This window comes from Salvelinus alpinus, chromosome 1 (genome assembly GCF_045679555.1).
Source record: "Salvelinus alpinus chromosome 1, SLU_Salpinus.1, whole genome shotgun sequence".
NCBI lineage: Eukaryota > Metazoa > Chordata > Actinopteri > Salmoniformes > Salmonidae > Salvelinus > Salvelinus alpinus.
This window is the reverse complement of record NC_092086.1, coordinates 30,408,964-30,417,697: the sequence shown is the minus strand read 5'-3', so window position 1 is coordinate 30,417,697 and position 8,734 is coordinate 30,408,964.

Below are 8,734 nucleotides of genomic sequence, written 5' to 3'. Positions count from 1 at the left end.
AATGGGCCAATAGATTAGTCTCAAAAGGTAGGCAGACAACACCAAAAGCTTAAGGTATTTGAAAGATTTTAATTTAAATGCATTTCCCAGAGAACTATCAAGGCCTATCAAGTGAAGTGTTGAGATCTGCATGTTTCCTGTAATCTGTGAGTTGTCACGGTGGCGATGGTTCTGGGGGTGGGTGTTAGAGTGCCACTCCTGGGGGAAAAACATCTTCAAATTGCCACTAAAAGGTAACATTAGGATCTTCAAGCTGCTTCCCCTCTCTCTCCCGCTCAACATGCAGTCTCTGCAAATGACAAGCATTACTGGCCCCTGCGTCCATTAGTCATCTGTGGCTGCTGCTCGCTGAAAAAGCCTGGAGATTTAGAAGATTGTACCAACCACTTTATAAAGGGCTAACTGATGGATGGTAACGTGGTTTGGAAAATAATTGGGTGGCAAGGCGGCGGAGCTTTGTGTGTTTATTTAGTTGCTTATCTCGATTCTTCATCTCTTTCCATGGACTGCTTATCTCACATGTTGAAACTGTTTCTGCACGTGAGTCACTGTAACATGTCTTTGGCTTTAGTTCTATTTAAAAAAATGTTTGTGACTGAGTTATCACAATGTACAGTTCTATAAGGTTCTATAATAAGACACAGGCCACTGACAAGAGGGCCTACTGTGGTCCTATGCTGTAGTGTAGCCAACACATACAAGACTGGCTTTCACATGCTGGAGGGCCGTGGTGAAGGCAGAAACCTTGGTGATTTGAAATAAATGGTGTAAATGGAACTTTTATTTTTAACACACTTTTCTCTCTGCATTCTGACCTTGAACTTAAGCATGAGGAAATGCATGTGCCAGCCAGCTATTCGTTTAGGTGGAGATCACATAAATGGCGGTCTGGCAGAGGTGTGTCTACAGATACTCTACATGTATTCAGAACTTGACTTTCTGACCTTCCCTAATAACTTCAACACCTTTGTTATTTTTCCATGAAGTAGGATTTGTGATTATTCCCTAAACATAAATGTGTGTAAAATCCCTGTTTTTAAATCTAATGGTGGGTTCTGAAATGGAGACAATTATCCACTGATTGTACAAAACATTAGGAACGTGACTCAATTTGTTGGGGCATGGACTACAAGGTGTCGAGCCTTCCACAGGGATCCTGGCCCATGTTGACTCCAATGCTTACCACAGTTGTGTCAAGTTGGCTGGGTGTCCTTTGGGTGGTGGACCATTCTCGATACAGACAGGAAGCGGTTGAGTGTGAAAAACACAGCAGTGTTGCAGTTCTTGACACACTCAAACGGTTGCCCTGACACCTACTACCATACCCTGTTCAAAGGCACTTCAATATTTTCTCTTGGCCATTCACCCTCTGAATGGCACACATACACAATCCATGTCTCAATTGTCTCAAGGCTTAAACATCCTTATTTAACCCGTCTCCTCCCTTTCATATACACTGATTGAAATGAAAATAACAGGTGACATCAATAAGGGATCAGAGCTTTCACCAGGATTGCCCTGGTCAGTCTGTCATGGAAGAGCATGCTTTGTGTATATGTTTTCATGGCTATCTTTCCATATTGTGAACATAGTCTACATTGTAGTCTGGTGCCGACCAAATTCAAATTAAAGGTACACAGTATTAAATGGATTATTTTAGATAAAAGAACAGAAAAACAAATTGAACAACTCCCTCATCAAATTGGTAGGCTACCCAGCGGGTGTGTATTCTGGGGTGGAATTATATTTATTGAGTGTGCGCAAGGGAGCCACACCCACAAACCTTGCTACACACCTTCATACGGTAAAAGCCGATTTATGGTCAATTGGACATCTGCAGAAGCAGTACAGCATTTACAGCAATAGTCTGCAGAAGTCAGAGCATTCAGACTTCTTGTGCCTCAGGGAGCTGTCATAGGCATCCAATAAATAGTTGTGCACCGCACCACTCGTAGTGATTCAGGGCTAATCTCTATAGGCATCCAGCTAATTACGAGCAACTGGCTAAACGAAAAGACTAAACCTTACCTCTTCTGAGATGTTGGCGTCTGTTTCCCGGTGCTTGATATAAGAGCACAGCCAAGATGGCATGAAGTAAAAAGACTGCACTGTTTTCCCACCTGCATCTCCATCCTGAATCTCCTCACTGCCCCCCAGCAAAATGATCCTACATTTAGGCTATTGTATATGTGTATTTCACAGTATGTTGAGGTAAACATTGGAGTATAATGCTGGTATGGATGTCAACCCCAATACATGTCTGTCATCGTTACCAATCAACTGCACTACAGTTAAGAATGATTTTGACTACCATCACCCATTTCTCTATGCTAGCTATGCTAATCAGCTTATCCAAACGGGAGTTAGCATTTAGCAGTCACTTCTTCTAAACCTGAAAAGGGTTTCTTCTAAATGAGCAGTCACTTCTAAATGTTATGCAGCGAAAAAAATCTGATTTTCATAGCCACATTGTGGGCCTGTTGCAATACCTCAATCATGACGGATTTGACAAATATCCACTTTGTTAGAATCAGATTTGTTGAACGTCTATCCCCATTACATCCCCGATCTCTTTCCATGAGTTCAAACACATTTTGGTGTCTTTTGAAATCCCAACACAAGGTATCATAAAGATGTATTTTATTTGTGATCTTGTTATAATAGCCTTTCGTCAAAGATTCTCCGGGTGTTTGTCAAGGAAGTTAGTTTGTGTTTATACAGGATGTACCGCCCCCACCTACCATCAACCAATCATGTCAATGTGGAGCTATGCGGAGCCCTCCACATTGTTACAACATTTAGGAGGGGCATGACGATGCAGTAACAGAGCTCGATTTGGCCTCTGCAAGCTTCCGGAGGCTCCTCAATTGTGTCACACGTCCATACGGAGCCTCCGGTCCGCATTCCTAGATCAACCATAAATCGTCTTTAAGTCTGAATAGCAACTACTGAGAAGTGAGTAGGAAAAGGCATACATTTCCTATGTCTGAATCGGCCCCCAAATGAAAGAGAACTCAAAAACAGCGAGAGACTACTTGGACTTGTCCAATAAGAAACCATTCTTTCTGTTTTCCCGTTGAAACAGTTTTAAAATTATTTCTGTTGCTAATGAACAAGAACCAGATAGAATCGGTGTCTGCCAGTAAAGGGTTGTTAACATGGTGACAGTATAGGTGTTTTTCCTCGAGTTCCACCCTGAAAACTAGGCTATTTAGTACACAATCTAACCTGGAATGATTGTTTGCTGTAGCTTCTCATTATGGTTGGAGGACTGTAACACGTGCTGGATTCTTAAACTGCCTGTCATCAACATCTGTTAAGATGGCATCAGAATGATCGCCAGGTGGCCTTGTCTTGGAGAGCAACAGGAACACTCAAACCATGGTTGCCAGATTTGTATAAAATCCCCCAGTCGCTGCTCTTTACTCATGTTGGATCAATTGAAGCCTTATAAGAAGATGGTCTCTGTCTATTTAGTTTAAGATATCACTGCAACTCTGACATATTTATCATAGTTCATCATTTGAAAAGGGGGAGGTCGCTGAAACTAGCCAACAAGAATTTGATAGCAATGTTCTATGACATTTAGATATGTAAAATAAATTGGACATGATTTCAAAATGTGATCATGTTCATTGTAGTTCACAGGCTGATGCTGCAGGCCTATTGGCCGGTTTCATCCTGAGTGGCTACTGCCTCTCAGATTTGAACCAAAGAAATACCATGACTAGAATGGACATCCCCATTCAAGTCAATGATCTTTAATTGGTGGATCGTCAGCCATATTGAGTGTACCCATTAGAATGCACGTTTTATTTCCGTTCTAATAACTATATTTCTATGCTTGGAACTGACTGAAATTACACAACCCATTAGCAGCTGATTGATAGCCCCTGTCAGGCTTAATGCTTTTCAAGAGCAGTAAACCAGATAAAGGGAAAATGACAATAAATACATAAATGAATAAAACGCCACTTGTCATTACTCCTATCTACAGTCTCCTTTGAGTAACTCCTGTGAGGTTCATCTACACAACAACATTACTGTTGAGTGATGATGGAAGCTGACTGAGGAATTGCACATGTGAAGGAAGAGCACTATAAGATCTGTGGGGGCCCGTATTCATGAAGCGTCTTACAGTAGGAGTGCTGATCTAGGATCAGGTTTCCCCCTGAACATTTAATCTTATTCATTATGATCTAAAAGGCTAAACTGATCTGTGTGCAGCAGCATTACAGGAAAAGCAGATGTCATCTTATGCCTTCATGTTCATGTAAAGTGTTCATCTGAGAGGCGCTCATCGTCATGTGTTGCTTTGCCTAAACCTACAGTGGCGAGGTGGATTAAACAGCTGTCATCACAGCTCTGTGTGATTGATAAGATCTGAGGTGTAACTGTAAGTGCTCTATCTTTCTCAGACTTGGGTGGAAGCCCAACCAACCAACCAGCACCATCTGCAACCTCACACTGCTGCCACCATAGACATTCAGACATGTTCCAGGCAGTACCTCTGCCACTGTGCCACACCTACAGCACTAACAGAGTGTGTGTGTGTGTGTGCGTGCGTGCGTGCGTGCGTGTGTGTGTGTGTGTGTGTGTGTGTGTGTGTGTGTCAGTCTCTGTGTTGTCCATTAGAATTTGTATGCTGCAGATCAGTGTGGGTGTGTGATTCATCTGTGTGGTCCTCCTTACATTTACATTTACATTTTAGTCATTTAGCAGACGCTCTTATCCAGAGCGACTTACAGTAGAGTGCATACATTTTATTACATTTTTACATACTGAGACAAGGATATCCCTACCGGCCAAACCCTCCCTACCGGCCAAACTCCTTTATCACATCTATCTGTTTCTCAGCATTGTGTGTGTGCGTGAGGGCATGCCTGCCTGCCTAAGTTCATGCCTGCGTTCATGCCTGCCTATGTGCAAGCCATACTTGCCTGTTTGTGTGTTTGTCCCTCCAAGCTTCCCTTACTGAATTGCAGCCAACAACCTACCCCCATCTCTCTCCCTCTCTCTTTTCTTTGAGTGACAGTGTGGGGCCTGGCCCCTCCCTCCCCCTCCCCTGCTGTGGGTCTGCATTGACCACTGGGTTATTGCCCCTTAATTATCAATTACAGGGCCACACTTCCACACCTGGAGACAGGCTGGGCTAAGAATGAGTTTGGCCCATTAGGGTGGACCCCGGCTGGGCTGTTTATCGAGGGGGCTGGGCGGTGTGGTGCGGAGGTGTTAATGGACCTGCCACTGCCACAGTCAGTCACCACCATAAAACAGTAGTGAATGGAGAGTGACAGGGAAGCTTGGTGCTTGTGGAAGCTACTATGTTCTCTGTGTTCATTGGCTCATTTCCTGGTATTGTTCGGTTGGATTTTATGTTTGTTTTGGTTCATTGTTTTGGAATTTATTTAGGCTTTTTTAAAAAAAAATTAAATTACTGACGTTTTCCTGTTCATTTGTTCAAACTCAAGATATGATATGTTGTGTTCTTTCAGTACAGTAACAGTAGTCCAGAATAAATACTGGTCTTATGGTGACGTACACAGTAGTATACAAGTAGTGTTATATGGAGAAGTACTGCATATAACAATGACTCTGAAACATAATTTCATAAAGACCCAGTCCACAGGCTTAGTTTAGCTTTCAATGCGATTATGAAGCTCGGATATTTTATGATCAATGATACAGACACAGTTTCGCTCTCCTAAATTGGCCACACTATCTATGCTATTATCATTGCATGGGAGTGGGAGGATGGGGATGGGGAGGGGGAGAGAGAGGGAGAGAGGGAGAGAGGGAGAGAGAGAGATTACTTATTGAATATACTCTGATGACTGCCTTATTGACAGAAATATGAAAACCTTTTCTCCCTCCGTCTGGATTTGTGATGTCATTATGAAAGAATTATGGGCCATAAATTATGGCTGATCATTCTCAATTACTTCTAGATTAGGTCAGGCCAAAGTTTGTATCAGGACAAAATCTTATAAACAAGGAATTTTCCTTGCATAATGCTTATTCTTAGCTAGAGCAAAAAGAGTCATGGCATTGGAAAACAATATATCCGTATTTCATACATTGTAATCATATTTCTAAGTGTATTGCATGTTATTTCATTAGACAGCTGATAATTATTTTCCTTTATACACTGAGTGTACAAAACATTAGGAACCTGCTCTTTCCATGACAGACTGACCAGGTGAATTCAGATGAAAGCTATGATCCCTTATTGATGTCACTCGTTAAATCCACTTCAATCAGTGTATATGAAGGGGAGGAGACAGGTTAAAGAAGGATTTCTAAGCCTTGAGACAATTGAGACATGGATTGTGTATGTGTGCCATTCAGAGGGTGAATGGGCAAGACAACATATTTGAGTGCCTTTGAACAGGGTATGGTAGGAGGTGCCAGGTGCACCGGTTTGAGTGTGTCAAGAACTGTAACGCTGCTGGGTTTTTCCACACACAACAGTTTCCCGTGTGTATCAAGAATGGTCCACCACCCAAAGGACATCCAGCCTATTTGACACAACTGTGGGAAGCATTGGGGTCAGCATCCCTGTGGAACGTTTTCGACACCTTGTAGAGTTCATCCCCCAATGAATTGAGGTTGTTCTGAGGGCAAATGGGGGTGCAACTCAATATTAGTAAGGTGTTCCTAATGTTTTGTACACTCAGTGTATATCGCCTCTGCTGTGTCACTTTGGGAGCAGCCATCTTGTCTGTACTCTGTGTTCTCTGTCCATGTAAGGATCAGGGAAAAAATAGATTCATGTTCACGCTCTAATGCAAATGGCTTAACTTGTCTTGGCCTCTCACCATAATGTCAAAACTCAACTCTGCCACAACGGTACTATTCCAACATTGGTGGCATGCTGGTGAAAAGTATGACTTATTACAGAAATATAGTGGTTCACAAAATAGCAACATATTATGCTTGGTTGTCTGTGTAAAACAGTAGTAACTTTGAAATGTGCACTTTGTGTCAAATTGTGTGTACAGTTGAAGTCGGAAGTTTATGTACACTTAGGTTGGAGTCATTAAAACTCATTTTTCAACCACTCCACAAAGTTCTTGTTAACAAACTATAGTTTTGGCAAGTCGGTTAGGACATCTACTTTTCCAACAATTGTTTACAGACAAATTATTTCACTTATAATTCACTGTATCACAATTCCAGTGGGTCAGAAGTTTACATGTACAAATTGGAGGTGTACCTGTGGATGTATTTCAAGGCCTACCTTCAAACTCATTGCTTCTTTGCTTGACATCATGGGAAAATCAAAAGACATCAGCCAAGACCTCAGAAAATAAATGGTAGACCTCCACAAGTCCAGTTCATCCTTGGGAGCAATTTCCAAATGCCTGAAGGTACCACGTTTATCTGTACAAACAATAGTACACAAGTATTAACACCATGGGACCACACAGCCGTCATACCGCTCAGGAAGGATACGCGTTGTCTCCTGGAGATGTACGTACTTTGGTGCGAAAAGTGCAAATCAATCCCAGAACAACAGCAAAGAACCCTGTGAAGATGCTGGAGGAAACAGGTACAAAAGTATCAATATCCACAGTAAAACGAGTCCTATATTAACATAACCTGAAAGGCCACTCAGCAAGGAAGAAGCCACTGCTCCAAAACCAACATAAAAAAGCCTGACTACAGTTTGCAACTGCACATGGGGAAAAAGATCGTAATTTTTTGAGAAATGTTGTCTGGTCTGATGAAACAAAAATAGAACTGTTTGGTCATAATGACCATCGTTATATTTGGAGGTTAAAGGGGGAGGCTTGCAAGCCAAAGAACACCATCCCAATCGTGAAGCACGGGCTGGCAGCATCATGTTGTGGGGGTGCTTTGCTGCAGCAGGGACTGGTGCACTTCACAAAATAGATGGCATCATGAGGAAAGAAAATTGTGTGGATATATTGAAGCAACAACTCAAGACATCAGTCAGGAAGTTAAAGCTTGGTCGCAAATGGGTCTTCCAAATGGACAATGACCCCAAGCATACTTCCAAAGTTGTGGCTTAAAAAATGGCTTAAGGACAACAAAGTCAAGATATTGGAGTGGCCATCACAAAGCCCTGACCTCAATCCCATAGAAAATGTGTTGGCAGAACTGAAAAAGCGTGTGCGAGCAAGGAGGCTTACAAACCTGACTCAGTTACACCAGCTCTGTCAGGAGGAATGGACCAAAATTCACCCAACTTATTGTGGGAAGCTTGTGGAATGCTACCTGAAACGTTTGACCCAAGTTAAACAATTTAAAGGCAATGCTACCACATACTAATTGAGTGTATGTAAACTTCTGACCCACTGGGAATGTGATGAAATAAATAAAAGCTGAAATAAATCATTCTCTACTATTATTCTGACATTTCACATTCTTAAAATAAAGTGGTGATCCTAACTGGCCTAAAACAGGGAATTTTTACTAGGATTAAATGTCAGGAATTGTGAAAAACTGAGTTTAAATGTATTTGGCTAAGGTGTATGTAAACTTCTGACTTCAACTGTACGTGCTTGTGGATGTGTGTCAGCTACTGTAATGAACGTCCAGAGAGAGAAAATGAATTACTAAGAGAGCTGCGTATTTATTTTTCTAAAATTGTAATCATAATGGTTCTGGAATAGAAGGGAGATGGAAAATATTTGGATATTATGGAACAGTTGGGCTCTCTGACTTATAATGACAAAGTCAGGGGTGAGGAAAACTGATGTTAGATCAG